The 23,241-nt window shown below is 44.4% G+C and overlaps 1 long non-coding RNA gene across 1 annotated transcript; it reads right to left on the bottom strand.

Annotated features, from left to right (window-relative positions):
• Positions 1-12,037: 12,037 nt before the first annotated feature.
• Positions 12,038-12,937, bottom strand: LOC142366873 (uncharacterized). Its single transcript, XR_012766897.1, has 3 exons — positions 12,862-12,937; positions 12,260-12,425; positions 12,038-12,098 (listed from the first exon to the last, which is right to left on the bottom strand). It is a non-coding gene; the product is annotated as an uncharacterized LOC142366873 (long non-coding RNA).
• Positions 12,938-23,241: the final 10,304 nt, after the last annotated feature.

Here is a 23,241-nt window from a genome sequence, read left to right as displayed (position 1 = left end):
GTGTGTGTGTTGTTTTCCATCTGATGTCCATATTTTTGTTCTTTCCTTTTGATTTAACGTGTTTATCTGCTGATTTTTCTTACTTGGCTAATCTGTGGTTCATGTTGAATAACTATCTGTTCATGTAGCAACAAAGCCCGTGTACAAGGTGCTCTTACTGGCTTCTTTAGAGGTTTCAAATAAATCTATAGTTTTATGCTTTGGAGTCATCTTAAAATTGACTTAGGTCATTTATTTTCTTTTGGTTATCCTTTTATTCACAAACAGTACTCCACAGTTAAAGAGCAAAGCAACTTAGAAAGCTTTAAAAATCTCCAAAAACATTAAGGGCTCAAATATCTCAAATCTAACTTGCCATACTGTACGTTTCATCAGGTGTCTGTCCTTTTTGACAAAAACATTTAAGCTCAGCCAGGTAAGGATCTCAGAATCAGAGTCAGCTTTAATTGGCCAGGTTTGACTAAACAAACAAGGAATTTGACTCCGGTAACAATCACAAAGTACAACACTCAACAATAACATGAAATAATAAAAATTAGAAATGCAGAACAGTAAGAGTTGAATTGATTATAAATATAAATAAATAGAAACTATGGGTGGGAATGCTATTCCTGGGTGTTCAACAGAGTGACTGCTTGGGCGAAGAAGCTGTCTTTGTGTCATCCGCCGACCTGTTTGCCCTGTAGGCAAACTGCAGAGGGTCCAGCATGGGTCTTGTTATGTCCTTCAGATGGCACAGCATCAGTCTTTCAAAGGATTTCATGACCACAGACGTCAGGGCGACAGGCCTGTAGTCATTCAAACCTGAGATGGAGGATTTTTTGGGGACTGGGATGATGGTGGAGCTTTTGAAGCAAGAGGGCACTTCACATAGTTTTAGGGACCGGTTGAAGATCTGCGTGAAGATTGGCGCCAGCTGTTCAGCACAGACGCGCAGACAAGAGGGTGATACGCCATCAGGTCCTGGAGCCTTCTTGATCTTTTGTTTCTGAAAGAGACTGCGCACATCCTTCTCACAAATCGTCAATGCAGGTGGGGGGAGGGGGTCGGGTGTTGAGGGGAAACACATTGTACGTGATAGGTGTGATAATGGGTGCTTTTCAAACCTGCAGTAAAAGTCGTTCAGGTCATCAGCCTGGGATTATCATCAGGGTGGGGGGATGGTTTCTTGTAGTTGGTGACCTGTTGCAGACCTTTCCAAACTGATGCAGGATCATTTGAAGCTAAATTATTTTTTAGCTTCTCACTGTAGGATCTTTTGGCTACATTTATTTCCTTAGACAGTTTGTTCCTGGCCTGCTTAAAAAGATCCCGGTCCCCACTCCTGTAGGCCTCCTCTTTGGCTTGGCGTAGCTTCCTAAGATTAGGAGTGAACCAAGGTTTGCTGCTATTGTAAGTGCAGAAGGTCTTGGATTGCACACAGATGTCCTCGCAAAAACTGATATATGATGTTACAGTGTCAGTGAGGTCATTGAGGTCTGTAGCTGCGGCTACAAAAACACTCCAGTTGGTGCAGTCAAAGCAAGCCTGCAGCTCCAGCTTGGATTCCGTTGTCCAGTTCATCCATCCATCCATCCATCCATCCATCCATCCATTATCTTCCGCTGGTCCGGGGATTGGGTCGCGGGGGCAGCAGCTTGAGCAAAGAGACCCAGACGTCCCTGTCCCCGGCCACTTCCTCCAGCTCTTCTGGGGGGACCCCGAGGCTGGGACGGGCCCGGAACACCTCACTGGGGAGGCGTCCAGGAGGCATCCTAACCAGGTGCCCGAGCCACCTAATCTGACTCCTCTCGATGCGGAGTAGCAGCAGTTCTACTCCGAGCCCCTCCCGGATGACCGAGCTTCTCACCCTATCTCTAAGGGAGAGCCCAGACACCCTGCGGAGGAAACTCATTTCGGCCGCTTGTATTCGCGATCTCGTTCTTTCAGTCACTACCCACAGCTCGTGACCATAGGTGAGGGTAGGAACATAGATTGACCGGTAAATCGAGAGCTTCGCCTTCTAGCTTAGCTCCTTCTTCACCACGACGGGCCGGTGCAGAGCCCGCATCACTGCAGACGCCGCACCGATCCGTCTGTCAATCTCCTGCTCCATTCGTCCCTCACTCGTGAACAAGACCCCGAGATACTTGAACTCCTCCACTTGGGGGAGGATCTCATTCCCGACCCGGAGAGGGCATTCCACCCTTTTCCAGCCGAAGACCATGGTCTCAGATTTGGAGGTGCTGATTCTCATCCCAGCCGCTTCACACTCGGCTGCGAACCGCTCCAGTGAGAGCTGGAGGTCACGGACTGACGACGCCAACAGAACCACATCGTCCGCAAAAAGCAGAGACCCGATTCTGAGGTCGCTAAACCGGACCCCCTCAACTCCCTGGCTGCGCCTAGAAATTCTGTCCATAAAAATTATGAACAGAATCGGTGACAAAGGGCAGCCCTGACGGAGTCCAACCCTCACAGGAAACATGTCCGACTTACTGCCGGCAATGCGGACCAAACTCTGACAATGGATATGGATTATGACTCTGTCATACAGAGACCGAACAGCCCATATCAAGGAGTCCGGCACTCCATACTCCCGGAGCACCCCCCACAAAAGTCCCCGAGGGACACGGTTGAACGCCTTCTCCAAGTCCACAAAACACATGTAGACCGGTTGGGCGAACTCCCATGCTCCCTCCAGGATCCTGCGGAGGGTATAGAGCTGGTCCACTGTTCCACGGCCAGGACGAAAACCACACTGCACCTCCTGAATCCGAGATTCGACTATCCGGCGGATCCTCCTCTCCAGTACCCCCGAAAAGACCTTACCAGGGAGGCTGAGGAGTGTGATCCCCCTATTGTTGGAACACACCCTCTGGTCCCCCTTTTTAAAGAGGGGGACCACCACCCCGATCTGCCAGTCCAGAGGCACTGCCCCCGATGTACACGCGATGCTGCAGAGGCGTGTCAACCAAGACAGCCCCACAACATCCAGAGCCTTGAGGAACTCAGGACGGATCTCATCCACCCCCGGGACCTTGCCACCGAGGAGTTTTTTGACCACTTCGGCAACCTCAATCCCAGAAATGGGAGGCCCCACGTCTGAGCTCCGCAACTCTGCTTCCTCATCGGAAGGCGTGTCGGTAGGATTGAGGAGGCCCTCGAAGTATTTCCCCCACCGACTCACGACGTCCCCAGTTGAAGTCAGCAGAGCCCCGCCCTCACCATACACGGTGTTGACGGTGCACCGCTTTCCCCCCCTGAGCCGCCGGATGGTGGACCAGAATCTCCTCGAGGCCGTCCGGAAGTCGTTCTCCATGGCCTCCCCGAACTCCTCCCAAGCCCAAGTTTTTGCCTCAGCAACTGCCGAGGCTGTGTTCCGCTTGGCCCGTCGGTACCCATCAGCTGCTTCCAGAGTCCCACTGGCCAAAAAGGCCCGATAGGACTCCTTCTTCAGCTTGACGGCCTCCCTCACCACTGGGGTCCACCAGCGGGTTCGGGGATTGCCGCCACGACAGGCACGACCACCTTACGGCCACAGCTCCGGTCGGCCGCCTCAACAATGGAGGCACGGAACATGGCCCATTCGGGCTCAATGTCCCCCACCTCCCCCGGTACATGGTTGAAGCTCTGCCGGAGGTGGGAGTTGAAACTCCTCCTTACAGGGGATTCCGCCAGCCGTTCCCAACAGACCCTCACAATACGTTTGGGCCTGCCAGGTCTGACCGGCTTCCTCCCCCACCAGCGGAGCCAACTCACCACCAGGTGGTGATCAGTTGAGACCTCCGCCCCTCTCTTCACCCGAGTGTCCAGGACATACGGCCGCAAGTCCGACGATACAACCACAAAGTCGATCATCGAGCTGCGGCCTAGGGTGTCCTGGTGCCAAGTGCACATATGGACTTCCTTATGCCTGAACATGGTGTTCGTTATGGACAGTCCATGACGAGCACAGAAGTCCAACAACAAAACACCACTCTGATTCAGATCGGGGGGGCCGTTCCTCCCAATCACGCCCCTCCAGGTCTCACTGTCATTGCCCACGTGAGCATTGAAGTCCCCCAGCAGGACGAGGGAGTCTCCCGGAGGAGCACTCTCTAGTGCCTCCTCCAGGGACTCCAAAAAGGGTGGGTACTCTGAACTGCCGTTTGGTGCATAAGCACAAACGACAGTCAGGACCCGTCCCCCCACCCTTAGGCGGAGGGAGGCTACCCTCTCGTCTACCGGGGTGAACCCCAATGTACACGCGCACAGCCGGGGGGCAATAAGTATGCCCACACCTGCTCTACGCCTTTCACCGCGGGAAACTCCAGAGTGGAAGAGAGTCCAACCCCTCTCGAGGAGGCTGGTTCCAGAGCCCAAGCCATGCGTCGAGGTGAGTCCGACTATATCTAGCCGGAACCGCTCAGCCTCGCGCAACAGCTCAGGCTCCTTCCCCAGCAGAGAGGTGACGTTCCACGTCCCAAGAGCCAGCTTCAGTAGCCGAGGATCAGACCGCCAAGGTCCCTGCCTTCGGCTGCCGCCCAGCTCACACTGCACCCGACCCCCATGGCCCCTCCCACGGGTGGTGAGCCTGTCGGAAGGGGGACCCGTGTCGTTTCTTCGGGCTGTGCCCGACCGAGCCCCACGGACACAGACCCGGCCACCAGGCACTCGCCGGCTGGCCCCACTCCTGGGCCTGGCTCCCGGGGGAGGCCCCGGTGACCCGCATCCGGGCGAAGGAACACGGTGTCCAATTTTCTTTATCATCATAGGGGTTTTTATGAGCTGTTCTTTGTCTGGTCCCTCATCTAGGATCTGTTTACCATGGGTGACCCTACCAGGGGCTTAAAGCCCCAGACAACATAGCTCCCAGACTCATTGGGGCACGCAAACCCCCCCACCACGGTAAGGTGACAGCTCATGGGGAGGTGTTCAGTTCAATTCAATTCAATTCAATTAATTTTTATTTATATAGCGCCAAATACAACAAATGTCATCTTAAGGCACTTAGATAATAAAGTCCAATTCAAGCCAAATGGAATTCAATTAATTGTAATCATAAATATTCATAAAATAATCCAATTCGTTCATATAGAGCCAATTCAAAAACAAATTCCTAGCTGAGGAAACCAACAGATTGCACTGAAACTTTTTTTTTTTTTTTTGTTTCGGTCCAATCTCCCTTCCTGAGCGTGCCTGAGGCGACTGTGGAGAGGAACGACTCCCTTTTATCAGGAAGAAACCTCTGGCAGAACCAGACTCAGGAAGGGTGGCCATCCGCCTCCACCAGCTGGGGTTTGAGAAGACAGAAGAGGGGGGGGGGGGGGGGCGGCACGGTAACACCATTCAAAGGATATCTGTTGGAACAGGGAAACACGAGTTAATGACCACAATAATGTCACATATACATAAAGAGAGTAAAGTGAGGAAAGGTGTGACAGATGAGCTCCCCCAGCAGTCTAGGCCTATAGCAGCTTAACTATGGGATGTTTCAGGATCACCTGAGCCATCCCTAACTATGAGCTTTATCAAAAAGGAAAGTTTTAAGCCTGGTCTTAAAAGTGGAAAGGGTGTCTGCTTCCAGGACATTTACTGGCAGCTTATTCCACAAGAGAGGGGCCTGATAACTGAAGGCTCTGCCTCCCATTCTACTTTTAGAAACTCTGGGAACCTCAAGTAAACCTGCAGTTTGGGAACGAAGTGCTCTGTTAGGAAAATATCTTACAATGAGATCTTTAAGATGTGATGGAGCTCGGTCATTAAGAGCTTTATATGTAAGGAGAAGAATCTTAAATTCTATTCTGAATTTAACAGGGAGCCAATGAAGAGAAGCTAAAACTGGATAGATATGATCTCTCCTACTAGTTCTCATCAGAACTCTGGCTGCAGCATTTTGGATCAGCTGGAGGCTTTTCAGAGAGTATGTGGGACAGCCCAATAATAAAGAATTACAGTAGTCCAATCCTGAAGTAACAAATGCATGGACTAGTTTTTCTGCATCACTCTGAGACAAGATGTTCCTGATTTTAACAATATTACGAAGATGAAAGAAGGCAGTCCTAGAAACCTGTTTTATATGCGAGTCAAATGATAAGTTCTGGTCAAAAATAACTCCAAGGTTCCTCACTGTAGAACTAGAAGCCAAGGAAATACCATCTAGAGTAACTATATAGAAAGACAATTTCTCCCTGAAGAACTCAGGTCCAAAGATAACGACTTCAGTTTTGTCTGAATTTAGAAGCCATGCTGCCATGCTGTCTAATATTGTTACCTAATGGAAGCATGTATAAAGTGAAAAGAATCGGTCCAAGCACAGAACCCTGAGGAACTCCATGACTTACTCTGTGTGTGAGGAAGATTCTTCATTTACAAGAACAAACTGAAATCTATCAGATAAATATGACTTAAACCAGCCTAATGCAGTTCCTTTAATCCCAATAACATGTTTAAGTCTCTGTAATAAGATACTGTGATCGACCGTATAAAATGCAGCACTGAGATCCAACAGGACAAGCGCAGACACAAGTCCGCTATCAGAGGCTAAGAGGAGATCATTGGTAACTTTCAGCAGTGCAGTTTCTGTGCTATGATGCACTCTGAATCCTGACTGAAACTCTTCAAACAGATTATTTCTGTGTAAATGATCACAAAGCTGAGCTGCAACTATTTTTTCAAGAACTTTAGACATAAAAGGGAGATTGGATATAGGTCTATAATGAGCCAACACCTCTGAATCAAGAGTAGGTTTTTTAAGTAAAGGTTTAATTACAGCAACCTTAAAAGTCTGAGGTACATATCCTTTCAACAAAGACAGATTGATCAAATCCAATATGGAAGTGTCAATTAATGGGAAAACCTCCTTGAACAGTCTGGTTGGGATTGGGTCTAAAACACAAGTTGATTTAGAAGAGACTATTGCTGTTGTTAGTTCAGAGAGATCAACTGGACAGAAGCCGTCTAAAGGCTGAGTTATACTTCTTTTAACTGCCCTTGCGCTTGCGTCTTGCGCTTGTGTTAATGGCTCGAGACGTTTATGCTTCATTTTGCTTTGTCGGCGGTTGCGTGCGCTGCGTGGCGATTCACCGCCAGGACAGTTGGTGGAGTAGCGGGTTTTTTCAATGACAAGCCTACTACGATGAAAGGAAATTCACCGTCAGGACCTCTTCGGCAAGTCTCTCTTCGACTGGATTCATGCTTCTTCATCTTCTTGTAAATAGCCTGTATTTTGTCAGATTTTCAACACCTTGGGGGTCTAAACGACTACTTTCTCGCCTGAAAATGTTTCAAATGTTGCTAAAGTTATATATTTACAGAGTTTATAGCTTAAGGGAAATCAGCTTTTCAGGCCGGCTGATTTCGGCTTGGGCAGGAGTGAAGTGCACTGTGTGTAAACGCTCTGCATACTGTCTGATCGATGAGTATGCCGTTTTCAAGTAGTAGGCGGTTTCGAACACAGCCAGTGGCTTGCGCCTTGCGTGAAGTTTAGAAAATTGAGGTGACTCACGCAAGCACGCAAGGGGGGGCTTGCAACCGCGCAAGGGCTTGCGTTGCGTCTTGCGTCTTGCGTCACGGACTATAAATCAGGCTTAAATACAAATCAGGTTCTAAAGATACTTCTAAAGCTGCTGTACTTGATGGTACATCACTGATAATAGTGGGAAGGACTCCATCAATCTTCTCTCTAATAGAAACAATTTTATTGATAAAGAAGCTCATGAAATCATCACTGCTGAGAGTTAAAGGAATACCTGGCTCAGCAGAGCTCGGACTCTTAGTCAGACTGGCTACAGTGCTGAAGAGAAACCTGGGATTGTTCTTATTCTCTTCTATCAATGATGAATAATAAGCAGTTCTAGCTTTACGAAGGGCTTTCTTATACCTTATTAAACTATCTTTCCAGACTAATTGAGACTCTTCTAAATTAGAGGAACGCCACTGTCTCTCCAGCTTTCTTGCAGTCTGCTTTAAAGCACGCAGCTGTGAATTATACCAAGGAGCCAACCTCTTCTGACTGATTACCTTCCTTTTCAGAGGGGCAACATTGTCCAGTGCTGTACGCATTGAAACTATAGTGCTGTCAACAAGAGAGTCAAGTGTTCTTAACAGTCTTTACCACGGGTTTAGAAGTTTTCAGTTTCTGCTTAGAGGTTGGGATAAGGTGAACCAGACAGTGGTCTGAGAGTCCTAGAGCTGCCCTTGAAACTGCGCGGTAGGCATCTTTTAAAACGGTGTAACAGTGGTCCAAAGTGTTTTTGTCCCTGGTGGGAATCTTCATATGCTGTCTGTATTTAGGGAGTTCCTTACTGAGATTGGCGCTGTTAAAATCCCCAACAATAATGGCGAGAGAGTCCGGATGTTTTTCCTCAATGTCTGTTAACCGATCAGCCAGTTGTTGTAACGCGTCTACTACGCAAGCTTGTGGCGGGATGTAAACACCAACCATAACAAACGACGAGAATTCTTGGGGAGAATAGAAGGGCTTGCAGTTTATGAAGAGAGTCTCTAAGTGTGGGCTGCATGTTTGTCCCAGCACTGTGATATCTGTGCACCAACCTTCGTTTTAAATGGAAGCATATTCCTCCACCTTTCGTTTTCCCTGCTAATTTCCTGTATTCCGATCTGAACGGATCTCTTAGACATAACGGTTATATTTCAAATTCTACTAAAGTTTTTTAATTACGAGAGCAGTCTTTTTATAATTGCATATCAAAATGAATACACCCAAACATTTTTTGCATGTGCAGTCTGAGTTTATGGAGCCAGGTCTTTCTCATTTTCCTCACAATACACCACAAGCAGGAACAGCCAACGTGACCTCAAAATATGTGCAACAGTATCAGCCGATTGCCTGTTTAAATCTTACATTTAAATCTACAAACACATGACCAGCTGAACTGAAAGCATGTTCCCTGGATGGGATTGTTGCAGGAATGTAAATTGCTGCTACAGTCAGCCTGAAGAGGAGAGGATTTGCTCCATGGTACTTCCCAGAGTAAAGTAACTCTGCAGATGCTGTTCATCATCTGACTTGATTAATCCAGTGTGTCTGTTAGAGTACAGAGAAATATGACATAAATGTAGGTTTAGATTCTTTTGTGGGTCAGTAATGCAGAATAACTGAAAGCAAGGGCTACCTCTGGTACCATTTTTGAAAAAAAGAGTACAAGACCGAGAAAGTTGAAGTGGAAGGTATGTTATTGCTATCAATGTTTTAAAGGGGTCTGTCACCCTCCTTTGTCACATTTTGACCTGACCAACACGAAATCGACCATATATTCTATTACCCGTCTGAACCTGCCTGACCCACACATCAAAACTTCACACATAACTGCTGGCAATGAGAAATAATTTAGTCTCCTTATTGTAGAGGATGTACAAGTGTTTAAAAAGCCCAAACATACACACTAATTTTAGGGTAAAAAGGTTATAAAAAAGCTTAGCATTAATTATGATGAAATTCTTAATTCTGTCTATATTCGCGCTGAATTTGGCCTCATGCTGGATAGATAAGGCAACACTCAAGGCTGCTATACTGAAATTAAAATGGCGATACAAAACTGCAGACAAAAAAATTCAATAAAATGAAAATGTTCTTTGGGTATCGGCGGCTGCTACACAAAAATAATACTAGAGAATTTAAAAAATTTGTGGCTCATGGACTAAAGTAAAAAGAGTGCAATTACACAGGGGCTTAGCCTGCTTCAACCCTGTAATTGTATTACAAAGGGTACCCTTGTTTCCAGAAGAGGTGGTCTTCTTCTTGATCCTCCAATCAAGGTTAAGTGTTCAGCAAGAGGTTGACAAATTATAACACTAGATCACAGTATTGACTTTGTTATCCTCATAACAATACCAAACGTAATGCAGTTTGTAAATTTTTTGGAAGCCATTAAAAAAAGAAAAAGATTAAATTAATTAAATTGTTAGGGGGAAAAAGTAGTTTAGAACAACTGCAAGGAATGGCATAAAAGTAAAGTGTGTTTTGTAAAATAGTGAAACAGTCTGATATTCGAATCAAGTTTGCTTGACTAATGGAATGTATATCTAATTACTTTGAAGCAAACGTAAATAAATATATACATTATATCCCATAATGATGCTGACATATTTCTGTTTGACTTAAATTATGCACTAATTGACAAGAGAGTCTGGCTGCAGACCTGCACTGTCAGGACCCTGTTGCAGACTGTCACCTGCACTGTGAGGACCGGAAGTGCACTGTGAGGACCGGAAGTTGATTCGAAGCCTTTCAAAATAAAAGCGTGTGTATCGGAAGCACGTATTTTTAAACGCTATATTTTTCAAGAGGTCCTCACAAATGAATTAATTAGTTAACAGTACGACATAAAATCTATCAATTCCCGGTCTATTGTTTTTATTTGTATTGTAAACTTTTGTTTGGTCACTGCACACATTTTCTCTTAGGCTCATATTCATAAGCCAACATCTCACAAGATGCCATAGGCCTATACTGTACATTTTAATGTGTACTATAGAGTAAGTCACTGCTATTTCATTATCATTTAATTTTTGACTTTATCGCACTGCTCTTTATATATATATATATATTTTTTTTTTTTGTTTCAATTAGTTTTTCTGTTGTATTATTCTGTATTTTTATCCTTAACCACCATAAATTTCATGTTTGGTTCTATGTCTATGCCAATTATGTTCTTGTGCTGCTGGAACACCTTAGTGCCACTAAATAGTACCCTAACTCTTGATATCTACAGTATAATCTTAGTCAAATTATTAAGGGATCAATGAGAAAACATAAAAAACACACCAAGTCACAACATGATCAAATGTTCTGTAGTGTTTATTCAGTCAAACATTCACAATATGACAAAAAATCTTTGTTTTTGTCGACTACCTGTTCACAAAATATCAATATGTCGTTAATATTGTGAAATATCATTTTGAAAGGCTCCAGGATCGCTTCTCTTTCATCCTCGTCCAGTTCTTCGTTCCACAACCTCCCATATTGTAGAGCAACCACTGCCTGTTCCTCCTCCCCCATGCCCAGAACGTCAGGCAGGTCCACTCTGGCAGACAACAGTGGTTTGTTGGCCTCATGCTGCGTGTACACCAAGAGCGACCTACGCTACCTGAGCGCCGGAAATCATTATTTCTCTATGGAGGGTGAGCTACCTGCGCTACCAGAGCGGATTCTCCAGTGGCGAAGCTTCCTGAGCGACCAGAGCGGATTCGAGCGATTAAACTCCAGCTAACTTTATGGTAATGAGCTATGACGCGTTTCGGCGAAAACCAATGACAATCCACAGATTGTAGTGGTCCGACAATCCGCGGGGTTCGCGGAAACAGATGTGTAAACTTTAGTTCCTATCCAAACAATAGTCGTTTAATCCTGAGACTGTTGCAATTGCCGTGTCGAGTGCTTCAATACAATAGTGTAGTAACCCCACGTATACCTTTCTCACTGCAATTAAGTTTTATTTCGGATTTATTGCAGATTTTATTTCGAATTTAGTTTCTTTTTCACAGCTGCCTCTGCTATTCCTGCTCTTCTCAGGTGTACCTAATGTAGTTTTACATCATCTGTAATGTGATGTATATTTTGTATAACAAATTGTAAATTACAACACGTTTCTTTGTGTCCCTGCCCTCACTTTCCTCATTTTTTTTTTCCGCGGGGGTGCTGCACAGCCGCGGGGCCTTTAAGAATTGAACATTCTAAATGTGACGTCACGAGCTACCAAAGCTACCAAAGCAAATTCACAAGCGAAGCTTCTCCAGCGACCTCCGCTACCAGGTAGCAGAGGTCGCTCTTGGTGTACACGCAGCATCAGCCCACTCTGCTGCATGTCTGCAATTTTGAAGAATGCGATCTTCAACCGAGTCCTATGGAAAAGACAGAAAGAAAGATGTCTGTACTATAGCTGCCACACCAACAGTATCTGACCAATAAATACTGTGCAAAAGCTTACGCCTTCCACTGGTGTGTCCACATCAGCAAGTCTGGCTCTCTTGGAGACCTCTGCCTGCTGCTCTTCTTCCTGAGTACTCAACTGTTAATATGAATACATGCATTATACATACTTTATACTCTTACCTGAATTTGTAGTCCAGTTTTCTCTGTCCAGTTGCCAGGATTTAGTGACTGGGATAGGTTTCTAAAAGACAGAAAGTGAGGTGTCAGATGTTCTTCACTGCAACCTACATTCCCTTTATTTTCCTTTTACCCTTTTACAAACCAAACCACAACCTGCCAGAAGTTAGTAGCGTTGGCTAATACTTATGAGTACAAACAAACAGACAAATACATTATGCCTACCTTTAAATAAAATGCCACCTTTTGTATGTGCCTCTAAGTGGCTCTGCAGCTTGGACAATTTTGCTGGTTTAAATTGTAGGCACAGAGGGCAGTGAAACAGTTTGCAACATGACGTGCAGCGTTCGATTTTGGGCGTAGTGCCGGCGGTTGTTATTGAAATATGCATCTGTAAGAGACAAATAATGTCGTAATAAGTAAAACTAAATTATATATATATAAATGGCGCATTTAAGTGAGCACTATCGATATGATAACAACGCTAAAGACTAGCCAAAAGTAAAAAAAACTGATTCTTTAAAATTAATATAACTTTACAGTATATAGTTATTGAAATATGCATCTGTAAGAGACAAATAATGTCGTAATAAGTCAAACAAAATTATACAAGTGAGCACTAGCGATACGAAAAATGGCACATTTAAGTGAGCACTATCGATACGATAACAACGCTGAAGACTAGCCAAAAGTTTTAAAAAAACCCTGATTCTTTAAAATTAATATAACTTTAGAGTATATAGTGTGCAACGTAACGTTCCAGTGAATAAAGACTGTTTCTGTTTCTTCGTATGAAAGAAAGTTGTTTTCTCTCGACTTTTACTCACCTCGTCGTCTCCACAGTTCAAATGGGGAACGAAAAATACGTGCTCCTCGCTTGTCGCTTCGGGTCCTCACAGTGCAGGTGACGTCACAGTGCATGTCTGCAGCCAGACGCCTCTCCTAATTGAAGGTTAATTCGACTGTATATAACAAGGTCAATGGGAAGCGTAACCAGCGGCTGACTTGCTACTTTTGGATGCCTTAGCGCATCAGGCTCTTGGGAGAAAGCGTGTGTTCCGAGACCGTGTAGATATCCTTGTGGAGACAGATGAATGTCTGACATGGTGATATAGGCCCAATCCCAATTCACCCCTTGGCCCTACCCCTTACCCCTTCCCCTCCGTTTTGCGCGTTCACGTGAAGGGGTAGTGTTGTCCCAATACTCTTCCAAAGCCCTTCCCCTTAACCCGACCCCTCCGTTGTAGCCCTTGAAACGGAGGGCTTCGGCCAGGCAGACTCCGTTTGAAGGGGTATGATATATTTCCCAGAGTACAACGCGACTACCGGGAGATCGTGAGTCTTTTTAAAAATGGCAGAAGCAAGAGCACCACACAAATGTAAGTTCTTCTATCTTTTTGCCATAATTTAACTGTTTTAATCGTTTTAGGTTGTGATAACTGGTGTATTGTGTGAGTTTAACATGGTGGCAATGTGTAGTTATTTTCTGTTATAAACGCACATGGGAAAAGTCGCTATTTTACATGGAGTAATCGGTCAATGCATGTGAAGGTGCTGCGAAAGAGTTGTTTTTTTAAATTGTAACATGAGTATTTACAAGCAATGTAGTTGGTTAACCATACAGAAGTTCCTTTTGAGTGACATGAGCGTCATTTCGCTACCTATTATCACAAGTATTCATATACGTGACTGATTCACAGGGACTCAAGCACAAAGAGCCTGATCAGGTTTAGCGCCGAAAACGAAGATCTGTTTCTAAAGTCATCCCCATCCCCAAAAAGAAGTAGGAAGTCCAATCCCATAATGGATTACCTGATACAGGAGAGCCTGAAGGAGCAGAAGCGCCACGAGCAGAAAACGGAGCGCTTTTTAGCTCTATTTGAGCGCATGATAGACAAACTTTACGGTGAGTTGATGCGCCATGCACCTATTGTACACACAGCCACCACTACCGCATTCTGAAACACCTTTTTTAAATTTTTTACAATGGATGAAAGTACATGCTATAATGTCATGTCTTGTTCCCCCAGAACATCACTGAGCCCATGCAGCACCTCCGATGTGCCATGCACCTTCGCTGTTCCTGCTCCAGTCATCTTGTTCTCGATGATTGCACTGTTGCCCGTTTATATTCATACTGTTTATATTCATACTGTTTATTGTCCATATTTGCAGCAGACACTTTACAGCAGACACTTTAAGCTGTTATTTCTGAAAACAAGCTGCCTTACCAGTCTGTAATTTGAGCCTAATAAAAGAAATTAAGGACAAAAGGTTTGTGAGCATGATTATCACATCAACATCATATGAACGACTGGAACGGAAATTGGTATGAAGAGATTTATTATACAAGGGATAACAAAAAAATTGGGGTACATGTTGTGGTCCAATGGGCAATAATTTGTAGGACGACCCGTCTGCTGGAAAGAAAAACATGGAAAGATCAGGCTTTCATCCTCCCAAACCAACACATTGATAGCACACACAATGCAGTGCATTTATTTAAGTCATCAAATCTGAACCTGGTACAAAGAAAACCGCTTCAAAAACGCATGAGCTGCATGTTTATCCCAAACGGAACGAGGCGAGTAACAAAGGCTAAACGTTAGCTTATGCTTTCAGCTAGGTTAGCCAGGTTAGGATACTACTCCAGTCAATAAATCAGCAAATCCAACGAGACAAGCAAATTGTTTCTATATTACACGATATCACAAATGTACAGTTAGAAGCACTTTCAAACACACACACACACACACACACACACACACACACACACACACACATTATCATATTCACACGCCGGCTCTGGAAGCTACCAGCTGCTCACTCACACACGTTATTTAAATTAATTTATCATTCTACATACCGTAACAAGATCCAGCAATGCTCCCACATGTCGAAGACGCCTTCGCCTGATGGCACTCCGTCGATTCGACGCAGATATTTCTAAAAATATCCGAATAGCCCAGGACAGCGCGAACACCACAGCACCGGTCATGTTTGTTTACTTCTGGCTAAAGCTGTCGCTTTTGGTTACGTAACAACTGACGGCGCGGACTTATTACGTTCGTGAGTGTGAAGTGCTGTCCCAATTCGAAGGGTGACATTCTTAGCCCTTCGCCTACCCCTACGTTTGAAGGGGCGAGGGGTAGGGGCGAGGGGTAGGCGAAGGGGTAGAAAATAGAATTGGGATTGGGCCTTAGATTGCCAAGGACTGTTCTGCTGCAAATATGCAGCTTGCTAGAGCCACAACTCCAGAGAGAAACACGCCGATCAAACCCAATTCCACCACACGACCAGGTCCTCACCACCCTTGGATTTTTGGCCACTGGAACCTTTCAGAGGGAGATTGGAGACAGATCGGGGGTGTCCCAGTCCTCTGTGAGGTGTGCGCTCCCCTTGGTCATCAAAGCTCTCATCAGTTTATCACCCATGGTAGAACTCCCTCATGGACCACCCCATCAAAGTGCCATCATGATGAGGCAACAACTGATTGCACGGTTTAGTTGCAGTCATAGAGTGCCTGCCCATGCCGGAATTTTTTTTAAGCCATTTTCATATCAAAACATTTCTTCGGTTATGCACGGGTGGCATTGATCATTTATGCAGGTCGTTTACACACTTTTTCCAAAGTTAAGAGCGTTCGTTGAATCGGACGCAGCGTGTTCGTACGAGACCTTCGTACGAAAAAAGTGAGAGAAATTTAGAAAAAGAATACGAAAATGTTCTTGCATGAGGCCCAATGTGTCATAAGTTAACACAAAGGGAAGACATTTTAAACTCCTTGAAGAAAAACAAAAATGCAGAGGAGAAGTGAGTTTGTGTATTAAGTAGGGCTGTGACTCGATTAAAATTTTTAATCGCGTTAACTACAGGCTTTGAAATTAACTAATCGAAATTAATCGCATTTTAATCGCATATACTTTATCCTTTAGAAAATTAACATTTTCAACAATATTTCAACAAACACAGAACATATCCCTATTTGAAATCTGAATGTAGCATGCATGAAAACACAGTATATAGAATCTTGGATGTTAAGCTGCGTTGGGCCCCCGTTAGCTTCCACGCTAGCTGCTACATGTTTAGCGTTGAGGTGATATTTGAGGCTTGATCAGCGGCGGCGCCAGCGATTTTTCGTTGGGGCTGCTATGCAGTTGCTGCATGAATGTGAGGGGTTGCTAGTCAAAACAGCCCCCCCCCCCGCACAACGCACAACAGTTGTAGGCGACAACTTTCAAGAGATAGTTCTACCCGGCGGGCTTCCAACAGTAGCCTCGTACAGTGCTAAATCACACAGGCACAACATTACGTTCAAACTTGTTGCTCACACCAGTCTGTCCGCTGCTACAGCGGACACATAGCCTACTCAAGCCAATCTACTCGCATCACATTATGGCAGAGGAAGCACGCTGGCAACCTAACATAAAGTAAAAACTGTGTCCGTTATTTTCAAAAGATGGTGCTAACTGCACTGACACTAGGCTACTTAGCAAGTAGCTCTAGATAGACTGCACGCACCTAGAGTCGACTAACAAACCAAGTCACTAGAAGACTATTTGATAATAGTGTTTCGGCGAGCATGTGAAAAACAACTGGGATTTCCTACCTTATTTGTGTTACTTGAAGAAGGACATTCTCAAAATCGCCATATTCCAGTTAGAATCGCCAAATATCCATTTAGAATAGCAGTTTAGCTATGTTATGAGTGAATGGGTGCTAAAATGAGAGGAAAACTGTAACATATGACCATTCAAAAACTAATTAAACTGAGAATACAATTAAATAGGGTTTCTATTTATCTCATAAATCTGCTTTATGGAAATATTATTTTAGACCTCCGATTTCCCCGGGTAATTTAGAACAGACGTGATTGGCTGACTGTAGAATGACATCACCACAGCTACTGTAGATCTAGGAACAATGTGGATAGCCGTTTCACTAGTAAAGCTGGTGTTTTATACCTTTCCATATGTATATTTATCAGCTAAAGAACGAAAAACGGGGATAGGCTACCACGCAGCAACATACGTGATTCTTTACTTCTTAATATTGTTGTCGTTGTTGCACTGCACTTCTGTTCTTTGTGAGCAGTAAACCTGCCTCTAGCCCCAAAGTTGGGGTAGCTATGGGGTTGCTGAGCACATTCTTGGGGTTGCTATAGCAACCGCAAGCAACCCCTTAGCGCCGCCTCTGGGCTTGATACGCTGCGGTGATACGCAAATTTCTTGTTGCATAATCTGCCCACAACCACGCTCTTGTCGATGCTTCCATCCGTCTGTATTTATAAAAAAAAAAAAAAAAAAATTATAGTGTGCGATTAAAATGCGTTATTTTTTTTAACGCGCTAATATGTGTGTAGTTAATTAATCGAAATTAACGCGCTAAAATCCCAGCCCTAGTATTAAGACATTCAGCTGTTACTTAATGTGACACTTACCTTCATTATTACACTACACAGGATCGTCATCTGTGGACACTTGGCCCTTGTTTGGTCGTCTGGCACTTTGTGTCCTTAGCACGTCTGTTCAAAAATAAATAAATACAACAAATATAATTCACTCGAAATTAAGTTATCTTGGATGGTATCAAGATGTGCTTTGTGTTCAAGTGGTCGCGAAAAGTGTGCATTTAATGTAGTAAATGCTCATGCACACTCAGTTTACCAGAACGATGGTTGTTTGAGGTACACCATCCCAAGCCTTGTTGAATGCACAGCTTTTGCGAAAGTTTAGGGATGCAAAAAAAAAAAGGAAAGACATACAAAGTGAAAAAAATATTATAATAGAGCAACTGTACAGTTCTAATATGTCATCATGTGACATGGGGTTGTGCTAAATGCTTAAAGGCAAGGCAAGGCATCTTTATTTATATAGCGCATTTCATACTACAGGCAACTCAATGTGCTTTACATAAAGACAAGGCATTTAAAAGATAAAAATTAAAACACAGTTAAAAGCAATCAAAGAAGAGGGGGAAAAATAAAAATATAAAAAATAATCATTAATTAATTAATTTAAAAGTGAAGAGTGCAGATAAAATACTTTCAGGTGTCATATGCACAGCTAAACAGAACTGTTTTCAGCCTGGATTTAAACATTGTCAGAGTTGAGGCCTGTCTCACATCTTCTGGAAGACTGTTCCAGATGTTAGGAGCATAAAACTGAAACGCAGCCTCACCTTGTTTCGTCCTGACTCTGGGCACCAGCAGGAGACCCCTCCCTGAGGTTCTCAGAGCCCGAGGTGGTTCATATGGCTCTAACATGTCAGAGATGTACTTTGGTGCTTGACCATGAAGAGACTTGTACACAAGCAGAGCTGTTTTAAAGTCTATTCTCTGAGCGACAGGAAGCCAGTGCAGAGACCTGAGCACAGGACTAATATGGGGGTATTTCCTGGTTCTAGTCAGGACTCGAGCAGCAGCGTTCTGGATGTACTGCAGCTGTCTTACAGCCTGTTTAGAGCCCAGTGAGCAGGCCGTTACAGTAGTCTGACCTGCTGGAGACAAACGCATGGATCAGTCTTTCTAAGTCTGTTTTAGACGCTATTCCTTTGATTCTGGCAATGTTTTTTAGATGGTAAAAAGCTGCTGATGTTACAGATTTAATGTGGCTGTTAAAGTTCAGGTCTGAGTCCAATATTACCCCGAGATTTCTAACTTGATTATTAGGTTTTAGAGAGAGAGTCTCAGGGTGACTGATAACACTTTCTCTTTGTTTCTGTGGGCCAGAAAAAATGAGTTGCAAATTCTGTATTTATTTATTTGTTTTCAGTACCATAAAATAGCGTTCACACCGGTCCTCCCGAGCGGGTCGTCGGGCTGGGTCCTGGTGGGCCTGGGCTGCCGAGGCGGCCGTCATCCAGACGGAACTCATGGAGGACCGGCGCCGCGATCTCTCGGCAGGACACCATGCCACAGGCGCCCCGCAGCTGAAACGGAGCCGCGGCCCAGCTGCGGAGCGCCTGCAGCCGGCGTCCCGCCGCAGCGGCGTCGAACAGGGGGGAAAAGTCAGACTGATTCACAGGGTCCAGCCTACAGGGGGGGCCCTAAGGGAAATTTTCTTCTTCTTTCGTTTTTTAAAAATCATTTTTTAAATAATATCAATATATGTTGGTAATTTATAAAAATCCAATGTTCTCTGGAAATACATCTGTTGAAATGTATATCCCAGCCTGCAAATAGGCTATAATCTATATCAGACACCCCCATTATTAGTGCGCATTGGTTTAGTCCGCCCTCTGGCGGACTTTTGATTGTACATGCGCCATAAATTTCACTCACTTCATTATTAGGCATTAAACGCAGCAGCCGGCACATGAAAGATGTCATCCAAAAAAAATCAGGCTTTCAGAAAAGAAAAGAAAGGCAAGAGAGACAAAATGAAGGAAAGCAACTGCTTACTTATTTCTTTCCCAAGAAAGGTGAGCCCAAATGTCAAAATTACAGCCTACAGTAACTGATTATCCCATTCACATTCCGTTGCATACCACTGTGATACCAGCCATAGCCGTAGCCAGCTATGAGGAAAGCGAGGTCTGGACCTCGGTAATTTTCAGGGATTTTTTATTTATTTATTTTTTTAATCTCGGTTTTCGCATACACGTTTCAATTGACGTTTGTGTTTACATCACTTTCGTGAATGTGTGACTGCGTGGTACCATTTGAAAGGTCTGTCTCTGCCCTTCCAACGGTGTGTATAACACGTGTAAGTACCGTCAACATAGTAGCTGCATACCAGCAATCAGTAATGGAAAAATTAGACGAATTTGACGAACGATTTCCTCGGCCACTCTGCAGTGCAGCGGCGATTGCTATATACTGACGGAAAGCTCTGCTCGAGCTCTTTAGAATGATATGATTGTTATATCGATGTCATGTATGGTTCGTGAATAAAGAAGACAGCACCTTGTTATAGCAATGCACATTTATGTAGGCTGGAGACAATTTTCCACATCTAATTTAGTGAATGAATTCAATATAGCCCATAAATCTTTATAGGTTGTTTAGCAACAGCTATAGCCTACAATATGCATCTATCCATCTATATTTAACTCTATTTTTTATATTGGTTAGTTAGCCTTACTCTATGCCTGGCCAAATGGCCTTTGCTTGTACCAAACATTTGTATAGGCTTGCATTGGGAAATAATCAGGTTCTTTTTAGCTATGGGTTCTTGTTACATTATAATGGTTTATTTTGCTACTAGCCTCAATGTGCAACACTGCTATATATTAAAAACTATATAATTTAATATATATTGTAAAAATTTCGGCGCGCGCTATGCGCGCGCATCTTGAAGCTCACCTATTCCTGAATCCTGGCTACGGCCCTGATAGCAGCCGAAGTCAAATAATTAAAAAAATAATCTCTCATTTTGTTGGCTACCACATAATTGTGAAATAGAAGCCATATTTGTCTTAAATGTATTTATTTTCAAAATGACTATTAGCCTATACAAGTGTCCCAAAAGCCTAACATAGGGTCGATGTTGGTTCAAATATGCATCGTAGTGGTTGTTCCTGGGGCCCCAAATTTGGTGCTACGCCCCTGTCCCGCCGAGAGATCAAGGCACCGATCCTCCCGTGGCGGCCGCTTCCAGCGGTGTTTCGGGCTCGCCGGGACCCAGTTTGGTGGCCTTCTCGGGAGGATCGGTGCCGTGATCTCTCGGCGGGACGCCGGCTGCAGGCGCTCCGCAGCTGGGCCGCGGCTCCGTTTCAGCTGCGGGGCGCCTGTGGTTGGTGTCCTGCCGAGAGATCGCGGCGCCGGTCCTCCCGAGCGGGTCGTCGGGCTGGGTCCTGGTGGGCCTGGGGTGCCGCTGGAGGCGGCCGTCATCCAGACGGAACTCCTGGAGAAAGCGGTGATTTAATTTTTTTATTTTATTTAGTCAGGGACCATGTGCAAAGTACATTAATTACAAAGTAAAGAGATGACCTGCACCAGATTGTAGCTTAGAAGCTAATTTCCATCTGCAGTCCCATCTGCATGTCACAGACACGACTCCATTTCAGCTGCAGAACGTCTGTCCATCTGTCTCCACGTCACTGTCGTCCAGAATCTCAACGCTGATAGGCTGTCTGGCGCGAATATTTCGCCAAAGTTGGATTTTTTGAACTCGCGCGAATCGCATATTTTCACTTGCGCGGCGGCCACCACATCACCGCACCGCCTCACCGCTCCTCACCGCGCCGCCCCACCGCGCCTCATCGCGCCGCCGGCTCGAATCCGCGTCTAATCGCGTCTTTGCATTGACTTTGTATGTAATCGCGTCTGCTGGTGCCCAGAGTCAGGACGAAACAAGGTGAGGCTGCGTTTCAGTTTTATGCTCCTAACATCTGGAACAGCCAGAAGATGTGAGACAGGCCTCAACTCTGACAATGTTTAAATCCAGGCTGAAAACAGTTCTGTTTAGCTGTGCATATGACACCTGAAAGTATTTTATCTGCACTCTTCACTTTTAAATTAATTAATTAATGATTATTTAATCTAATCTAATAAGATAATACAGGTCTTAAAGGGAGATAATGGGAGAGCATTCCTCATATGATGGCACTAATATCCCAATATATAACACGACTTAACATCTTCACATTTTCTATTGTACTTTTGTTTCTCAGCAAGTTTTACTAAAGTCTTTTTTTTACTACTTTGCCTTGGCTATGTCTGAAGACCTCATTAATCATGTCAGGATGCTGCTTATCAATTCATCAGGTTTTCAGAATCTGGATGTGAACATGTTCATATAAGTGGGATAGTGTTGGCACGAAACAAACCAATCACAAACATGGACCGAGAGCCAAATATTTCTCAGAACAAACTATAATCCATTATGACTAAGAGAAAGGGAAAGTCTAATACAGGCTGGAAGCTACACAGCAGCTTTAGCCACAGCAGAAAAGAAAGCCGGCAAAACAGAGGAAAGAAAATTGAACCAATTGCCAAACTACCTTGATTTTCTTCCCTAAAGGTGGTGAGCACATGTGAAATTGGCATCCTGTAGCTTCTTGAGGCTGAACCGAGCTGAGTCCCAGGGGTCATGGCTTGGTTACACACTTGCTGGCCAGCTACAGGATTACCCATTTTTTATTTTCCTAGGAGGGTGATTTTCTCTTTCTAAGGTCACTTCATATAGGTCTTTGAATCGCACTTAGTCTGAACCCTTCAGGATCTGTTTCTGCGTCTAACATGGCAGCAATCAAAAGATTCACTGGTGGATACAAGTCGTGAGAGAAGTCCTCAAGCTAATGAAGGAGGCCTTTCAGTCTCACTTGACCCAGAGGTCACATGGAGCAGCTGATGGTTACAGAGAGACCAAAAGGGCTGGTGCATTGGTGGGTGTTAAGATACATTTTGTGAGGCCAAGGAGAAGCCATTTTGGCAACTCTTGTTGAATAACAGACCAAAGAGATTTGGTTTGACTTTCAGCTAGCATTCTGGATACTGAATTCCCTCCGAATGATATAATGGTGTTAGGTTGCTCCAGGCCAGCCTCAGCCAGTCCCAGGCTGCATCAATCTGTTCTTGGCCATTCTACTGGAATCTGGCTGCATCTGCAAGCCCTGGGATGCCCAGTATGTCAGGGGCATCCCGTGACTTATTCTTTAATGATAATATAGTGAACATAGAGACTTACTTCATAGTGATATAGAGCAGCGGTACCGGTCCGTGGATCATTTGGTACCGGGACGCACAGAAAGAATAAATAACTTACATTATTTCCGTTTTATTTATTATCCGAGTCTGAAAAATGTTTTATTTTGAAAAATACCCGATTCTCTCCGTTACATCCGTCTATGACTCACACTTGACACGTGTCAAGATGCTTGTCTCGGTCATGTGATACGCTAATATTAAACCCACAAGCTAGCAAAATGAGTAAAAAACAGTCTTTGAAAAGTTTCTTTGCAAAGGGGAAAAGGCCCAGTGAGGAGACAGAAGAAGAGCCTCTGACCACTAAGAAAAAGAAAGCTGCATTTAACAGACAATACCAGGAGACCTACTTAAAATATGGAGTTATCGTGACAGGTGATTCCCACGCACCAAGCCTGCTCTGCATAATATGCAGCGACCGGCACTCCAATGAGGGAATGAAGCCTTCAAAACTAAAAGTTACAAAGAAGCACACAGTGGATTCACGTTTATTATTATATTTACAAAATACCACAGTTTTTGTGTTGGTCGTATAATTTTACTTTGTTGTATTTATCCG

The sequence above is a fragment of the Odontesthes bonariensis genome, chromosome 17 (genome assembly GCF_027942865.1).
Source record: "Odontesthes bonariensis isolate fOdoBon6 chromosome 17, fOdoBon6.hap1, whole genome shotgun sequence".
Lineage (NCBI taxonomy): Eukaryota > Metazoa > Chordata > Actinopteri > Atheriniformes > Atherinopsidae > Odontesthes > Odontesthes bonariensis.
This window is presented reverse-complemented; position numbering and strand designations above follow the sequence as displayed.